This window comes from Triturus cristatus, chromosome 4_1 (assembly GCF_964204655.1).
Source record: "Triturus cristatus chromosome 4_1, aTriCri1.1, whole genome shotgun sequence".
Lineage (NCBI taxonomy): Eukaryota > Metazoa > Chordata > Amphibia > Caudata > Salamandridae > Triturus > Triturus cristatus.
The window spans coordinates 705,622,863-705,640,606 of NC_140585.1; positions in this window are offsets into that span (position 1 = coordinate 705,622,863).

Consider the following 17,744-nt stretch of genomic DNA (forward strand, 5'->3'; position numbering starts at 1 on the left):
TTTGTTGTTTTTTATTATCCCACTTCTTTTTAGAAGAAGTAGGTGTCTGCTTAGAAGTGTCCTTTTCAGGACTGCCCATCAGTTGTGGTTTTAAAGCTTTCCCACCCAAACTATCTCCACCTAATTCTGCATATGCAGTTTCAATTATTTTGGGTAGTTTGTGTTGTTGATCCAATGGACCAAACTCCCTTAGGCGTTGGCGGATTGCCACTGACGCTGCTTCCCCTTTAATATTAGCTAGTATTATGGCTGATACCTGGTCGTAGTTACTTAATAACTACATCCCAAAGTTCAGAGCAGACTCTGATCCATACTCATTTTGTATTTGTCTCAATACATCTGGTATCACCGCTAATGAAGGAATACCATGAGTTCTGGTATATATGGCAGCAAAGACTGTACCCCAAGGGGTACAATCCTCTAACTGTGGTGTTATCCCCATGGGCAAGCAGATTGTTAACATTCAGTGTTTTTCAAACGTGGTAGTTTTTGGGAATACTGCCTCGAGCTGAGTTATTTTCTGAGCTACCCAGAATGGTATTTGTTCATGTTTTGTTGGCATTTTGCCCATTACCACGTGTAATGTTTGTGGAGTTATTTTAATTGCTGTATCCCTCAGATTGAGTTCCATTTGTTTCAACTGTTGTTGGTTGGACTGTAAAAGTCCTCATGATGAATTGCGTCAGGTTTCTAAAGATTCTAATTAAATCTTTGTGTTGTATGAGTAATTCTGGTTGTGGCATTGTATCAATGTCAGGATGTGGTGTGTAGGCCGCTAATATTGGCCATGTTGCCCCGTCTCCTCTGAGCGGGCCTAATCTTACTCTGTTTCTTAAGTGGGGTAGGATGCCTTTAAACTAGTAAAAATGTTCCTGGTACGTGGGTGGAACTTCTATGTCCTCGCAAGGACCATATTCCGCCGGTGCATCTCCCTATGTGTAAGAGTGAAATGTGGGTGTTCTAGCATCTGCTTCTGGGAATGTAACCCACGTATAGAATACCTCTGTTTTGTTTGATTTGTGTGCCTCAATCACAAAGGCTACTAGGCCACCCCTTGCTGATAAACCATGTTCTAATAGTTTCAGTGTGATAGTACATCTGAATTTAGGTGGAATGAGAATTCCATCCACCTCTTCATCTTATTCTGAGAGGCGTCGCTCCAATACTGCGTTATTTTTGCCCCCAGTCTCAGTCATTTTGAAACAAAGAAGTTTGTTCAAGGGAACTAAAATAAGGTGTTATGCACAATTTAGGAACACTATGTCCTTCAAGCTTGATTAACCATCAGCCAATAAATAGGATATTTCGCCTACTCAGCTGTGGCGGAGTTTGTGCCCACCCACTCCAGACGTCTCTGGTGTTTGTGAGTAGAGGTCTCTGAGAATAAGCACGACTGAACTACTCAGATTCTACTGTTAAATAAGTACCCAACCAACGTTTGTGGAACCATGTTGTGTAGTTCCTATAGTACCCATGCAGGACCTGCATGTTTGGATTACATAAACTGTGGGACTGGTGGCAGACTGGTTCCGTACACCCCCACCTAGAAATGTTAGCCTGTTTGCATTAGCTAGCTCACTAGTGTCTCCTCTAATCGGGGAGAGATTCGTTTCTGGCAACCTTAGAGCATGACAACCCTGATCCCTCAAGATTGTGGAAACAATGTACTACTTTTTGCTAAGTCACCCATGCTCGTTTCAGTTTATCTAAGAGATACACAGAATAAACAGACTGGGCGTTTCAATAAGGGCTTATTGAACAGTTGTTATTCTTTTGTAAAATATATGAGCTGCAACAACCATTAGACAGTAGTAGAGATGTATGATTAGCAGTACAGTGAATATAAAAGGATAGTACAGTTCTACCATCTTGCAATAAGCATGAATAAATACATGAATATAAAATTCATGATAAAAGTGCGCATACTCCGACGATGCCTATCTAGATGTACCTAAGTGTACCTAGCATGTGAGGAGGGGCGAAGCCAAGAATCCCTCTAGGATTTAGTCGAACCCCATTACCTGAACTGTGAGAATGTAGAAACCCTTCTTGGTCTCGAGTTGGACACCCCACGAAGGATGTTTAGATCACTGACCGCTGTAGCATCTGCAAGCAGGAGCCTCAGCATTTCTGGTCAGTGTGTCGGCGTGGAATTCTCTATTCCATCTGACTAACATTAGCAAGAGGTGCCATATCTATACAGAAAGTATCTTGGGCTCCTTTGTCCCTTGTTGCTTGTATTAGCCGTTGTTGTATTTGAGGATAACGTAAGGGATGAACCATGTACGTAGATATGGGGAGGAAGGTGGTGTAGCCCAAGCCTGGTTTCTACGAACTCTTATGAATATTCATTCATACTGTGTGAGTCTATTGATGGAGTTATATGACTCTATTGTTTAGGAGAAACCCTCCTTCTGCACCCAGGACTAGAGCTAGGTAAAAGGTTCAATCCTAAAAAGGCTCGTTTACAGTGAAGTGTAGGAGAGTTAATGTAGGTGAAGGAGTATGAGGTTACCCGGGCCTATATTAGCGTACCTATATGAAACATAACAAGAGCAAAAGAATCCAAGTCCTTGAGGCAGTGCCAATGCTCCAGGAGGTATCGTTGAGTGAAACGGAGACACTATGGTAGTTAATTCACCACTTAACCTATGATATTTTTAATTATCAGGTAGACACAGAAGCTGATTAAGAAGTCATCCACTAGTGCGGTTGGATGAATGTGTTAGGTTAAGTCAAGAGACAGTGAGGAATAAAAGGTGAAAGGACAGGTGTCAATAAAAAAGGGGTATTTAAACTATTGCCTAGTCCTCAGTTCATAAATTACATTTACACTTTTGTCACCAAGAATTAGAATTGCCATGGAGATTTCAGGCTTTCCTTGCTACAGTCCACCAAAGTGCGAAGCAGAAGTTTCAGGGCTGTACACAGATTACAGACAGCCAATAAAATGTCCCTTGGGTTCACCTAGAAATGACAGAGGAGTAGCAATGCTTTTCCCTGGTTATAGGGAGCCAAATTAATGCACATTGTGTCCACCGAGGAGTAACCGGGAGCAATTTATTATTACACAGATGAAGCTCAGGTTATAAAAGTCACTGAACTGTACCAGACCCTCTCTGGTGGGGACTTGATTATTGATTCTTGTAAAACTTATAGATTGTGGCTTTTTCTTCTTTTGAATGTAATGCGACTTGATATTGCAAAAGCAGGGCTTCTGGTCACAGGTATTCAATGTCTAGCAGGGGAGCTGCCTGTGGGAGTTGCTTTTAACTGTGGGACACTTGGGAAATAAGACACTCTGGAGAACCAAGAGCCTACAACATTGTTACATTGTTACATGACATTCTCAGCTGGATCACTGGCAATCCAGTCTAGCTGGCGCTCTACATAACTACACAACACTACTTAAGTAACAACAATGGCTGTCTTTGAAGAAGCAATTTCAAAACATAATACATGTAAGGAATGTCTAGCAGCAGCAAAACACTTTTAACACAACACATTTGTCAACCCTAAAATCCATCTTTGACATTCACTAAATCTGAAATGCAACAATTAAAACAAAAAACAAATGTGAGCTAAAAGCGTATTTCTATAGCAAAATGTTGTGGGAATAACTCACATGTACGCAGTGCGTAGTTCCACTTTCTTTAATTACTGGAGTTTCGAGTCTGCAACAGCCCAAGAGACTGCCCTTTCAGCCCCACTGACTGCAGCATTCTGCTATCACAAGAATGCCACAAGCATCATAGGAGATTCCATTTTTTATTCTTTTTTTTAAATATTTTTTTTTTGAGCAGAGTAAAAAGGATACTGATACACACAACAGAATTAATAATTCTACAATCAACGCCATTATTACGAATATTCTTCTAGCAAACATTATTACATTATCAAGACTTTTCTAAAGTGATAAAGTGCAAGTGTAGCATGCAAAATCTCTAAATTTTCCATTCTTCCTCTCTAATGCATTATTAATATATCGATCTAATAAATTGATTTATCGTCTATTCGATACTTTTCAAAGTGCACTTGTGCTTAAATATATTACTAAAAAGCCAGTTAGGTGTATTCACCCTTGGAGATTTATTTCTATCTTGTCCATATGCTTCCATACTGAAATATATCTTTTACTAGCTCGATTCATTTCTGTATACCATTCTAGAAATATTGGAAATTTAGTTGTCTTCCAATTCTGCAGGATCAGAGAGCGTTTTATTACGTCTATCACTCTTTTGGTCCTTGGCTTCAGTTGTTTCTTGGTTTTATTTCACGTATCCATTGCCGGGTCTTGAACAAAGTTAAAATCGGAGATTCCATTTGTAAAGTGGAACACAAGCCCACAAAAAAGCCCACATTTCCCTCTTTTAAATCAATATAATAGAATATAAATACATCAATACAACATGCAATACAATATGTAGCCTTGATAACATACTACCATAGTCAAGACAAGTTTTCACCATAAATATAATCCTTTAACTATTTGGGTGGCTTCCTTTCTTTTTTTTTTTTGATTACACACTGGTTCTATTTCTATTCCACCACACAGGATTCAGGTGTTAAATTCTCACTCACAGGATCATTGAGCAGTGTTGGTGTGACTTCAGCAATATCTGGTAGAATAGGTGTAAGTTCAGTGCTGGCTGGTGACTCCTCATCAGTAAAAGATGAATCATGGCACCTCTCTTGGGCAAGAGAGCCAGTAGATGAACCAGAAACATTCTCTTCATCATCATCATCTAACTATCCAAAATCGGTATTCAAGGAGTTATGTAGGAACCTTTCCCATTGGTTCCTTGAACCAACAGCCACCCTTTTGAGAGTCCCAAACTTACCATTGTTCACTCTAACAGTGTTATGTAGCACTTCTGCAACTTCCATTGGTTCAAAAGAACGGCTTTCACCTTTAGTCACCTTCCCAGGTCCCTTAATTCGAAACCTGCCGCCAACTTTATGTCTCACTGGTTTAGTACCATGTTTGACGTCATAGTAAGCTTTATTTTTCTCTTCAGAACCCAGTATCCTCGGCTGAAGATTTAAGAGCCAATCCTCTGTACCTGTTTTAAACTACCTACCCATATTGTATTTAGTCCTAGGAATTCGTCCCCTCTCAATAAAGAAAGGAGATACCCCTTTGGCTTCATTATTCGTTACTCTGTAAGCCCACACAGCTTTCTGTATCTATTACCCAGTGCATTTTATTTACCACCACAGATAGAATCACACCTTTAGTCAAACAGTTAAATCACTCAAACATACCATTTCCATTAGGGTTATACAGGGATGCGGTTTGTGCCTTACACCAATCTTCCCAAAATATTCCTTAGACCCATTAGATAAGAATTGCACACCATTGTCACTCACAAGGTTTGCAATAATTCCTGAGCAAGAAAATTCAGAACTGAGTTTATGTCCAGTTTTTCCACTACATCTACTACTGACCATCTTGAAGAAAGGTCAATAAAACAACGAGGTACTTCGTGATGTACTGATTGGTCCCACTTTATCAAAGGCAATAGATTCCCAAGGAAACTTAGCCTGAGCATCCAAATAGACTTATCTGCTCTACAGCACTTCAAACACTCTCTTACAAACCTCTTCACTGCGACAACTAATCCTAGCCACCATAACAATTTTGTTATGACAGACTTCAAGACACAATTTCAGTAGCATTTCACGCAACCCATTGGGAAGAATTATTCTGTCACCCCTTAAAATCAAGCCATCCTCTACAGAAAGTTTAGACCTGGCTTCCCAAAAAGGCTTTGTCATAATATTGAGGTGTTTCTTCAGATACCATCCATTGCAAATAAGCTTAGACACCTCTTGCAAGGCATAATCCCTTCCATACTCTGCTAATCATTCTTTCTCTTGACCGTAGGTATACCACTATCAAACACCAAGGCCACTTCAAAATCATTCCGTGAATCCTCTTTGCATTCTTACAATTGTGCTGGCATACTGGATAAAAAGTCAGCTACCACATTGTCCCTACTATGCACGTACATGGTCTTATAAATATAATCTTGCAAACACATAGATAAGCTTGTGATTCTGGCAGAGGCACTAAAAGTTCCCTCTGTGGTAAGCAATTTAACAAGGGGATTAGGTCACAAAAATTATGAGGGATTTCCCCACATGAAATTCCTAAAATTATCAAGGGCTCATGAACACTCTAAAGCCTTTTTGTCAATAGTAGACTATCTTTCTTCAGTTGGGGAAAGCTATCTTGAAGCAATTGGTATGACATGCTTGCCAGTGATGTCTTTTTGTATCAAAATGGCACCTAATCTTTTGCTACTGGAATCAGTGGTAATGCAACTGTCAGTATGCAGGTTAAACCTACTCACAGCAGAGAGATTAGCAATTTCCAGTTTAATTATGGAAAAGCTGTTATGACACTGTGGAGACCATTCAAATGTGTTTTTTATTCTTCAGCAGTTGTCTAATGTTGTATATCTTTTCCGCAAATTTAGGAATACATTTGACACAAAACTGTGCCATCCTAAAACTGATCTAACCTCACCTTTAGGGCCATATGTAGGTAGCCTAACATTTACCACTTCATAAATACCGAATTTTACCGATTCGGTATTTATGAAGTGGTAAATGATATGTAGGTAATCCATCGGTAATATTTACCGATTCGGAATGGGTCGGTAATTTAGAATCGGTATTTACCGATTCGGTAATGATGCATACCTTCCCATTGAATCCTATGGGCCAGGAGGCCCATAGGAATCAATGGGAAGCCAGTTACCATTACCGAATCGGTAAATACCGATTCGGTAATGGGGGGAGCACAATCAAGGGTGGCAGAGTGTCACAGTGATACCCTGTTGCACCCCTGATTCCTGCATGTGTGCACATGTGGCGCACATACATGCCCTAAGGGCATGTATGTCTGCCACATGGCACTGTTAGACCAGCAAAATATTGCTTTTTGCAATGTATTCGGTATTTAGCACCAACATATATTTGGTGCTAAATACCGAATAATTTTCCCTACACATCACTCATTTGAGTGTTACCTACATATCATTTCTGGATTCGGTATTTACCGAATCGGTAAAATTACCGAATCCAGAAATATGCCCCCTACATAGCAAAAGCCAAAATACCGGTCGGTAACGGTATATTTACCGAAAATCGGCCGTTACCGACCGGTATTTGGCTTCCTACATATGGCCCTTAGTGACAAGTCACGGTGCTTGTGAATCAAATTGATCAAGGATGGGTTAGGTCTACCACCTTTTCCTTTAATGTGCACTAAATAAGTTACATTGATTTCAGCAAATTTACTGAATTCTGTGGTTAAACAATATTTTTTCCAGAATTCCCAACACCTTCTCCAATACAGCATCATCTGTGTACTTAATTAATATTTTGTTTTGAAAAAAAATGATTCCATCTTCCATACCAAACAAAATAAACATTAATCTTTCAAAAACTGCAGCTGCGATGGTAATCCAAAAGGCATCCTTTTGAACTGAAAGTATCCAAATGGTGTAATATGGGCTGTAAGTTTCAAAGTGTCTAGTGTTAAGGAAACCTGGTGGTAAGTGGAAAACAAATCTATGGTAGAGAACTAGTTAGCACCCTTCAGGCAAGTTACGATCTCATTCATCTTTGTTAAGGGAAATCAATTAAGAACTATAGTGTTGTTCAAATGGCATAAGACTATGCACAGTCTGCTTTCATTCATATGTCATGCCACGACTAATAGGGGAAATCCACTTTCAGGTTTTTATCCGCTCAATCACATTATTGGAGATCAGTTTCTTTAATTCTGTGGATACCTTATTTCGGGCCAGTAAAGGAATATTTCTGACTTTATGAACTTAAGGGGAGGCATTGGTCTTCAAAACTATTTTGTGTTTTGAAACACCTCTAAAATGTTTGAACATGGCCTCCCCACAGTAACACGATCATCAACAACAAGAACAATCTCTTTGCTATTTGGATCCAGTACAATATGCACTGCGTACGGCGAAGGATGATACCCTTTGGAAGCAAGCAGACCTCGAAAACCATCTTTGACGCAACAACCATTGAGTGTTGGATATTCCGGAAGGGGCAGAAGGGCTAGATGCACGGAAATTCATTGTTGAGCTCTTTTCTGAGGCTTTTCCAGGGATCACTAAATGGGATTGGAATAGAGAGATCCAGAGAGCACACAGATTTCCTTTTATGCAGCGTACAAGACCAGGAAAAAACACTCCTAGACCCAGAGCTATTCTTATATCAGTAAACAACTTTTTGGCCCGAGAAGCAGTTTACGATTTGGCACGCCTGGATCTAAAGAAAACTGGGAAAGGGATGGAGTTTATTGTGTGCCCAGATTATTGCCCCCTGACAGTCAAGAAAAGATGGCAATTACGCCAACTCATTAACCCCTTTCAAAACAAGGGGGCACAAGCCTACTTGTTAAATCCTGCTAAACTGATAATCATTTATAAGGAACGAGTCAGATTTTTTACTGCAGAACTTGCGGCTAAAGAATATTTGCAAACCCTGTAAAAAAAAAAAAGAAGAAATAGGGAGTGGACCCGTAGGACTGGGTTAAAATATGCAAGGTTAAACAGTGTATGTTGTGGGGGGCTTTCTTTACTTTTCCTTCTGCTTTTTCCCTCTCTCTCCTCTTTCTCTAATCTGTTTAGTATTTATGTCTTTTGTTTCTTTAACTCTGACCCTAATGGGGGGGAAGAAAGGGGTGGGGGAGTTGTAAAGCAATTCACAGTATTGTGGGGCAGGGTTATCCGGGGGGGCAGGAGCTTGATCCATCTCAGAGACTTTGGGTCTCAAAGCCTCTTTTCTGGGTAAGGGTGGGGGTGGGGCAGGGCTTCGGCTGAAGCCCTAGGTGGGCGGCTGTGGGTATGGGTCTTTGGGGTGGGGGAATGGGGCGGGTGAGGTGCTCAGGGGGGTGGGGAGGGCACATGATAAAACAATCCATGATAGTGTAAAGATACAAAATGGGAAACAATCACTTAATGTTGTGTGGGGATTTTAATATACATATTGAGCCCAAGGGTTTGCAGCTAGATATAAAAAGGTATAATGGCAGGAAACCTAAAGGTCTTAAAGCACTCAAGCATCTGCTTTTGGATCATGGTTTGGTTGATGCCTGGGCCGCTTTACGGGGGTCTGACCCAGGGTATACATTTTATTCACACCCACATCAGAAGTTAGTGAGGCTAGATTATTTTTTTCTGGCAAGCGTAATGCTCTGTGATGCAGATAAACAGGTATTTCCCCGGATTACAGCTGATCATGGACCTTTGGTTTTAAATATTCAGGCACTTAAGGCAGGAATTAAGTCTAGATCATTTTCATTTGATAGAAAACTTTTACTGGATGAAGCATATGTTGGGCATATGAATGAGCGGATTAGGCAATTTCTATCTGTAAATCGCAACTCCACTACGGCTGGTTTTGTCTGGGATGCTTTAAAAGCAGGGTTCAGGGGGGAGACCCTTAGCTTTGGGCTACATAAGTAGAAGCAGCTGAAACTTATAACTAAAGAACTATATGCTAAGCTCATTACAGCAGAAGAAAACCTCATGCGGTTGATACATGCAAAGGCCGATGTTGCGCTACCGCAAACAGAAGTGGCACGATGTAAGGCCAAAATAAATCTTCATTGGAGTAAAGAAATAGCCAGGAAGTATGTTCTGAATAAGGAACAGAGTTATGAGTATTGGGAAGCAGCTGGGTGCTGTCTGGCGCAAAGGCTTCGATCAAGAGAAGCAGCTCAAAGAATAGCGTCCATGACCAATTCTATGGGGCATTGGGTGGATACCCCTGTTGGGATTCTTAAAGTTTTTCAGGATTTTTATAAAGGGTTATACACCGGTGATAGCTATAATACCCAGGCAAGTGAGATACTGTTGCAAAGTTTTAATGGCGAAACCTTGAGACCCCAAGATATAGATATGTTGGAGACATCAATAACTATGGAATAGTTGGAGGTGGCCATCAATACCTTAGCTAGAGGCAAAGCGGCTGGACCCAACAAAATTCCTCTGGAGGTATATAAAATCTTTTTTGAAGAGCTGAAAGCAGATATGTTGTCTACTTTTCTTTAAGCACAGATAGGCGTAGCTCCCAAGTCATGAGATGAGGCAAGCATAATTGTTTTTAAAAAAAAGATAAGCCACCTGACTTGCCGGGTTCTTACCATCCCATTTCGCTGTTAAATTCCGATGGTAAAATATATGCCAAAATTCTAGCAATCCGATTGACAGAAGTTATAACCCCTTTAGTATCAATTCAGCAGCATGGGTTTATACCCAAGAGGAGCACTGTTAATCATATTAACAGGGTAATAACCCTGTTGGACGTAGCCAATTCTAAAGGTAGTAAATTTAGCCTAATTTTATTAGATGCTGAAAAGGCATTCGATTGGGTCACATGGGAATTTTTGTGGGCAATTTTACGATGGTCAGGTTTTCGACAAGGTTTTGTCAAAGCTATTCAGGTTTTATATTGTCGGCCGACTGCTAAAATCTGCATGATGGGTTTGGAATCGGATGTGGTACATATTACCAGAGGTACAAGGCAGGGATGCTCGTGCTCCCCAATGTTGTTTTCATTATATATCATTCCTTTTTTATTGATGTTAGAGCAGAACCCTAGGATTGAATCAGTAATCTGCAGGAAAGAGCAATATCGGGAGTTCGAGTATGCAGACAATATTGCGGTTCTTACACCAAACCCTGTAGCGGCTATGCCTGAGATAGAACAGTTTTGTATTGAAACACTGGTCCTTAAACAAAGCAAAAATAGATAAGATAAATAGAATCAATGCTATATTGGGAGTGTCCAGCCAGACATTCAATTTAATGAAACAATGGAGTCAAAAAAATAAGAGGAGCACATCAATATAGTGGGACGCAGTCCTGCATCCTACACGAACACATGACAGGTACATAAAGACAAAGACATTTCAGGCGAGAAAAGAGTAGCTTGTCAAATTTAAATTGTAGCAAGCTTAGTAGAAACAGTAAATGCACTTCTTTTAACACAATGGATTAATGTGCATGCTATTTACATTAGTCGACGACATTTCGATCCTTTCAAAACAATAGTAGGATCATCATCAGTACAGTAAAGTTACAAGCCAAAATTATAGTGTGCCTCGGAAATTCAATTACACACAACCGAAGCAAACGGATGTTCCAATGAGTCTGGAGGCTCACAGAGATACAGGATCTTAACGATTGGCCATACAAGGTAGACAATTGGGATAAGGAATGAATAGTCTCACGGCGAGGTGGCAATGCACAATGTGCCGTTGGATCCTGGCTACAAACTTAATGTGTCCAAGACACAAATTTTATGAATGAATCAAGAATGTTATAATGATCAAAGAATTGTGAGCGAGGTATCATACCTGGGTGTTAAACTAAGGACCAGCTTAAAAACGCTAGTGGAGGTCAATTGGGGATATATTGTAAGTACAGTACGACAACAACTGGATCGGTGTAACTGTTTGCATCTCTCACTGGTGGGGCGCTGCAATGTTCTTAGAATATTGATCTTACCCATGGTTTTATACTTTTTTAGATCAGTCCAGTTAGGAATCACCCGCGTTCAACTCCAATTACTCCAATCTATCTGTGCTAAGTTCTTGTGGGCGCAGTGGAAGTCTCGCAGTGCAATGTGTTATATGATTTTACCTCGTGAGAAGGGCAGTTGGGCAGTCCCGGATTTTACCCTATACTATTACGCCTGCATTTTGCAAAACATGTGTATCTTATTAACTGGGGAAGAGGTTATTAGCATAGCAGAGTCTCCCTCCATTTTTCAGATGCTACTAGGAGGCGATGCCAAGAGTTGTTTATTCACGATATTGGAGCCCAGCTATTTTAAAAAACCAAGGTTTAAGGTGCTAAATACTGCCCATAAGGCTTGGAAGGCTGTACGGAAGCGGTGCCAATTTGAAAGGGTTTCCTACAACACTCATTTATCTGCCTCAGGGTTGTTACTATCCGTATTCTGGGATAGGACTATAGGCAGATGGCGGGTTAAAGGGATCTTGTGTATTGGAGACTTATTTGGTAATGGGAAGTTGATATTGTTTTCAATGTTAACCGACAAATATCAGCTTCCTTGATCGGAATTTTTAAAGTTTTTACAAATCCGCGATTATTTGTGTAAAAGTCGATGGAGTATAGTCTCGAATCCATTAGTTGAGGCTATTAGGAAGAATGCCAGTATTGGCACTATATATGATCTGCTGCTTGACACCCAGACAGATGATTTGGATATTCATAACCTTAAATGGGACAACAGGTTAGGGTGCCAGGGCACCCACATGGAACACCCTATTGACCTGGCAGGGAGTTTACTGATTTCTGCTAATCTTCGCTCTCAGCACTATAAGACAGTCTTTAACCTCTACCACACTCCCACTAAAATGCTAAAATGGGGAGGGGTAAATGATGGGAGGTGTTTTTGATGTGGAATGGAGGATGCAGACATTTTACATATCTTTCTTTCATGTGGACACTTGAGCAACCTCTTGGAGCATCTTGAGAGGTTCCAAGACCTGCTGCTGTAAGAATATCTGCTTCCCATATGCTCCTGGAGTTAGAAGAAAATGTAAGGAGGGAACAGACAATATATGAGTTTCGATATTTGATCTTTTTACCCACAGCCATAGCTAGACTATGCCTTGCTTCCATGTAGCTTCAGAAAGACGCTCTGAGATTTGAGCTATGGAGGGCCAGATATTTTACTATATTTAACTTAGAATACAGCTTTTATGCCCTGAAAGGTTCACGAAGGCACCAATTGGGCAGGGCAATATGGGGTCCAGTGATTGAATATATGGAGGATTGAAGATTCAGTTTTAAGAGCTTTTAATTACCTGTTAGAGCTATCGTGGGTGTGTCGTGGATAAGATATGCATTGCATGCCAGCAGATCGTTCTCTATTGCCTATCTTTTTTAAGACTCTGTTAAAGATTTGTGATTTATATGTGTATCGGTACTATGATGGATTGAAATAATAAAAAGAACTATAGTGTTGTTCAAATGGCTGTTTCCATTCGTATGTCATGCTACGACTAATAGGGAAATCTACTTTCAGGCTTTTATCTGCTCAATCACATTATTGGAGATCAGTTTCTTTAATTCTGAGGATATCTTATCTCAGGCCAGTAAAGGAACATTTCTGACTTTATGAACTTAAGGGGAGGCATTGGTCTTCAAAACTATTTTATGTTCAAACACCTCTAAGTTACCCAAGGTCTTACTAAAATCTGTTGGAAATGTTTGAACATGGACGCCCCACAGTAACACCATCATCAACAACAAGAACATTCTCTTTGCTATTCGGATCCAGTACAATATGTACATTTGTTTAATCAAATCAACCGAGGAAGCAAGGTCATTCACTCACAATGTATATCTTCCCTCTTGATTGTCTGTATTTGAATTTGAATATTAGCCATCTGAACCCAAATATGTCAATTTTCTTCACACTATACCCTTCAGACTGTTTGTCGAGTTCGAGTAAATTGCTGCCAATTTCGTTTACAAATCTTTCTATTCAAACCTCCTCATTGATAATGGTGTAGGGCGAGTCAGAATCTACATAAATCTTCAATGAGAACCCTCCAAAAGTCATCCAACATTCTGATATAATCTTTCCGTGTTTTTCACTTACATTTAAAATTAATTTGTTACCCAAACTCATAACACTATTAAACTTGGACACATTGTACCTGTCAGACCCATCCTTCTCATGGCCATCCACTTCCTGATACACACACTTGACCAAGTAGTTTTCCTTCAGAATAGTTTTGGCTAATGGCAAATATTCCTTTAATTTGCTGCACTATTGTTTAAAAGCAGGTCAATTTTTGTTACAAGTTAGATGGCCTTTACTATTGCAACAATATCATCTATTCATTTCTTTGGGTTTAGATCTGTCCGTGAAGTTTTGGGGGATATTCATAAATTCCGAGTTATTAGTTAGTATATGGATTTGTCTTCCTTTTCAGGCTGCTCCAACAAAACACCACACCATACAGAAATGTCAGCCTTGCATACAATGGCTAATACTTCACCTAGGGCAGAATCTCCATTAACCCTTAACCTCTAAAAGATAGCAGGACTGCTTGCATGTATTACAAGGTAATCCCTAACCAAATTATTATGCAGTGCACTGAATTTACAACCAATGGCTATTTTTTTTTAACTCTGCCACCTAATCATCCACAGATCCAGCCTTGCCCTATATCCGTTGGGAGAATCTGTATCTTGTGATACCAGTTAATTCTTTGGGTGAGAAATTAGTGTTCAAGTCTAGTAAGGTAGCATCAAAGACATTCACATCCCCTATGATGAGGCATGCAATTCAATCCTTTTCTTTTGTTCTGCAGATATTTTTGATGAGTCATCAATAGCAACACTGTAATTAATGAAGTGTTTCCTAATATTTTAACCCATCTTAAAGTGCATTCCAAGCCCAAAGACTGAGGTGGACTACAGCTAAAGGTTTGCAGAGACCTAGTCATGGAATTGTTTACTGTCCATGCTTCTCCATGAACGTGGCCTACTCCACTCTCCTCTTTTCACCATAGACTGAATAAGAATTATATTTTATAGGGCAACACGTTTTAACAGTGGAGGTTTCCTTGTACAGTTGAACAAAATTATGAATAGTACGATTGTGTTTTAATTGGAAGATCCCCAAAAATATATAATCCAGTACTATAAGAGTGCACCAATAGAGTACACAAAGAATCTCACCTTGGTTGCTGCTAAGGGCACCACAAGAAAATTATAGCATTCAGGAAAAACTCCATTCCGATAAGTGAGCGTGTTGCAAATTCTCCTTACAATCGACTGAGCACATTGCAAATTCTCTTTTCTATATGGCCGCCATGTATGGTCAAGTTGCACGGCCCCACACCATGTTGTGAGGCACAGGACGATGTACACAGATATGCGCTGAGCAATACACGGACCGACGTGGGGATTCAGCCTATATGACTGTTGGCATCACGCCATGAATGTTAGAACAGCGGAGAATGAAAAATTATAGCACATGGAAAGGCACTTCAAACGACGCGCTGTAACCGCTCACCATATACAGTTCACAACCGGAATCAATGAACACTTTGTACTGGTTGAAATAGCTTGATACCAAACAGATTATCGCACCCAAAGGCATAGCTATAGATGTTATATAAGTGTAAGGTTCCTTATAGGGGGTTCCTTCAATTCATGGTCCAACAATGTTAAATTGTGAGTACAACTTAAGACCAACGTATGTCGCCAATTTGTTATGGGAATATTCCATATGTACGTAGTGTGTAGTTCCACTTTCTTTTATATCTCGAGTTCTTGAGACCACAGCAGCCATGGAGATGACCCTCATGGCACCTCAGCCTGCAGCGGGCTGCTGTCACCAGAACGCCAGATGCATCATTTGTAGAATGGAACACAAGCCCACAGCACAAAATCAAACAATATTGCACAGAAAAACGCTTCGCAATGAAGGAAAAATGTGACTTCTCTGCATTTATACCCCATGATAAAAGGGGGGGACAGTGGTTAATTTGTGAAAAAATAAGTGATGGGGCTTTCGTCAGGAGGCAGCTTGCATGAGCCCATTGCTCCTATTAGCACCACCAATAACAGAACTAACCATGAAACCATACAAATGGAGAGAGGATGTGGCATAACAGCCACAACTGCTGACTTTGGAGCTAGGAAACCAGGTTCGAGTCTCAGCGTAAATTCAACATCTCATGATTCTGAGCAAATCACTTAATCTCCCCGTGTCTACAAAAATTGAATGTGTGCTTAAATGGTGCTCGTGTAAAGCCCTCCAATACCTTTGTGTCGAGTTTTCACCATAAGCACCGGTTTTGAGGATTAGGTGGCTTTGCTGGAACCCACCGGCTTAAACTGAGCACTGGGTGGGGAGCAGGTAAATCTCAGCAACGGTTTGAAAGTAGAAAAAGCCCAGCCTTGCAATAAGGACAAGATTTCCAAACAATGGAGCAGGTATACTGATTACAAATCAGCCCAGTGGCCATTTGACGAAGCAGCACTGATGAGGCCAGAATATTTCTTCACAATGATTTTTGTTAACAATAGTAACCTTAATTGAAGAAACAGGTTGAAAACATACCTTATGTAGTGAAATGTCTTAGCAGCAGAAAAATACTTTTTACAGCACATTTGTCATCATTCATACCAGAAAAAAATGATTTTTAACTTTCACCCAACAAAATCTTCACTTTTAACTAAATAATAAATCTGAACAGCAAGCACATTTCTAAAGTAAAACTCAATAACAATTCACAGAAAAAAAGATTTTGCAATAAAAACAAATGAGAGTGAGGAAAGGGTGGGAAGGTGAGCAAAGACATCTATGATAAGGTGTGAAAGCAGATATATAACTATGTAATTTGCACTTTTTACTCCATAATTTAGATAACCATAGCGCATAAGTTGGTCCTCCATGCGCATTATCCTAGTAGCTCTGACAATGTAAATTGCCATCCATGTTGAATTGACTAATGTTGGCAGTCGGCTGTCCTACAACTTGACGAGATGTCTTTGAAGACATTGCTTTGTGGGGAATGGATGTCACAAGGCATTCACAACCTTCATTTAGGTGGTAGCACTGTGGTTGCTTCCAGCACAGTTTGAACCTTTTGTGAGTGAATGTGGACACAAGCTAAATTTCCCTTGTTGCCTTCATAGTACTGTCAATTACGACCTAGAGGCCACAATGAAGAAAAGTTGCTTGCTACAGAGCTTTTTGAAGAGGTTAACTGTGCATTTAACAATATTGAAAGCGGGAAAACGACATCCCTCACTGGATGTTGAGGGGCTGAACGCTGTTTTGTGGTGTCATCTGCCACCTAACAACAAGGGCACATACACTTTTAGCGAACATTTTTGGAAAATCTAGTCTACTACAGCATGAGGATGAATGACAGATGGCTATGGTCTCCAATTAGGTGGCATTTTGTAGCTCTGTAAAGAAGGCATTCTTTTGGGCAAGATTATTTTTCGGTATTGGTCATATGACGACGACCCACTCTCAGTGTCTTGAGATCACAAGGTCAGGTTGTGTCTTGGTCAGGGCATCTAGAGAAGGATGCCCTCTTCAGAATATGTGTGTTTGTGGGGGGTCTGGGGGCTTGAGCATAAAATGCTTTTCTCTTTTCGAGGATTTGTAAAACGTGGGTGGGTGGCTGCACCTGCTGGGAAGCAGTCATTGTTGGATGTGCTGTCAATGATAAAGCTACTCTCAATCCTGGTCATAATCGTGTCTGTATTTTGTCATGGTTTCATAGGTTTTCATGTGGTTTGCCTGTGGGGAAGTTAATTCAAGTGTTTCTCACAAAAGGGTTGTACATTGCTTTCATTCATGCAGGTGGGAGGGATGAGGTAAGAGATCCCGGTTTTCAACAGCCTATGTACATTTTACGGACCATACACTAAACACGAGGTGGTGAAGGATTATGTAAATGATTCCCTCTGTACTCCATCCTTCAGTAAAATGTATTTGACCATTTCACAGTCCAGCATTGTAATTTGTGCATGAGGCTCAAGTGAAGCACTGCTGGGTGGAAGAGGACATGATTGTGCTTCCCCCTTCCCAGTGAGAAGGTATTTGATTTGATTTGTGTGAGTTAAGATGGCCACCCCTGGGTGATCTCTTCATCACGTCGGCCCTTCATCAACCAGTTTTGCCATAAATGAGCC